The following is a 1,929-nucleotide window of genomic DNA, read 5'->3' on the forward strand; positions in this document are numbered from 1 at the left end:
GAGCTTAAGCGTGAGCAGGCTCGGTGCGAAGCTCTCGACAGGACTGTTGAGATACTCTCCGCCCGGCCGCATCAGCCAAGGCCCATTCGAATGGACCCGCCCAAGTTTGATGGAACTGCAGCGCACAGGTTTGTCCACTGGCTTTTAGCCATGGATCAATGCGGTGTGATGCAGCTCACGAGGAAAACACTCGGATGGTGTTGTACGCCATGTCACATTTTGCGCGGTAAGGCCTCAAGGTGAGCATACTCGGCCCTTATGGCTGATGGTAAGGCGTTCCCTTCATTGGCGATCTTTAAGACAAAGATTCGCGCCATGTATCAGCCGTCGAACGACGGAGTGTTGCTTCAGGCGCGCATCTTTGGTGCTCGACAGGCGAAGCGATTCCTGCAAGAATGTGTGCCGGAGATGCGCTCGCTGTTGGCGTCCGTTATTGTGGTTTTAATACCGTAACATATTAAGTTGCCCACGTTCATGAACGGACTGCGACAAGGCCCATCGTGACAGGCCCTTCTTAGAAATGTGCCGTCGACGATGGAAGAGGCAATCCGAATTGCCTTAGTTGGGGAGCAATCATTCAACAGTGCCTCGGCGACTTCTTAGTATCAGCCGTCGGCCGAGAGGTCGGATGCCACTCCTATGGAGTTAGGCAATGTAGACGATGTGCGGCAAGCGCATTATTATATTGGCTCTGTCATCCCAGAGCCCCTGCTGGGGCCAAGACGTTCAGCAAGAGGATCCTTGCCCGAAGTGTGATGGCAAGAGCCAGTGTGGGAGACGTGTGATTCTGCATCAATTACTGAGGATCCGGACCATGCAAAAGCGCAGTAGGGGCGGATTGCCCTACTGACGCGAACTGTGGAGCTACACTTAAGTTTCGAGCTATTAAACATATGTGTAGCACAGTCCCTGAGGTCTCGAAGTTTCGAGCCCCAACTATGCTGGTCTATAGCGTTCGAGTACGAAGCTATGACCAGGTGGTGACCCTTCTCGTGGATTCGGGTGCATCACAAAATTTTGTAAAACTCGCGGCTCGAAGAAAGAGGCCGGCGATGTTCGAGTCGCTTTACCAGGATGGCAAGCGAGAAGAGGCGGCCGTTCTTTTAGCGAACGGCGCGCTCGTTAAATCTGAGGGAGTTCAGGTAGAACTCGCCTTCAGCTTTAGTGACTTCTCTTGTAAAGAGAAGCTCACAGTGCTAGGTACTGAGAGTCCGTAAGACCTCATCCTTGGCATGCCATGGTTGGCAAAACACCAACCATGGATTGACTGGCGTACACGCACAGTTGCGAACTCTACGCAGGACACCGGAAAGGATGTGCTCCTGTGAGAGGCTTATGCAACTGATGTCGTGTTGAACACAGTTGGGGGCGCGTTGACGGGATGTCAAACGTCACCAATTCCTACCCAGCTCGTGGAGACTGGGGCAGTGAAAAAGACGATGACAAGAAGTCATGCGTCCGAATGTCCTGCACAGAGGGAACCTGTGGCAGTAGACGGTGAGCTGAAAGGAATTGATGCGTCGCATAAATCAACACAGTGCCTAGAGCCTGGTGCGGTTGGAAGGGGTGCGTTAGCCAGGAGTGCAGCGGCACCCGCTTCCCAGAAAAAGGTCGTGGTGACTTGAAGAACGAGTACCCGACAGATTAGGACGATCACGTGCACGTCTTAACGAGTGATCTTTGGATCAGTTCCTTATAAAAAGGACGGGCCTTCGAACGAGGTGTTCGAGGATGCCAAAGACGAAATTGCGGAGGCATCCTCAGTTGAGGTGCTCCGGCAAGTCTTTAAATCTCCCGAGGAGATAGTAAATCTCCCGGAGATGTCGTGGAATCTGTTGCTTGCCAAGTTAAAGGAAGGAAAGATCCACGAAATAGTCACACCAGTTACAGACGAGAACTTGGTGGATTGTTGCTCGTCGTCTAAAATGG

This window comes from Bremia lactucae, linkage group LG3 (assembly GCF_004359215.1).
Source record: "Bremia lactucae strain SF5 linkage group LG3, whole genome shotgun sequence".
Taxonomy (NCBI): Eukaryota; Oomycota; class Peronosporomycetes; order Peronosporales; family Peronosporaceae; genus Bremia; species Bremia lactucae.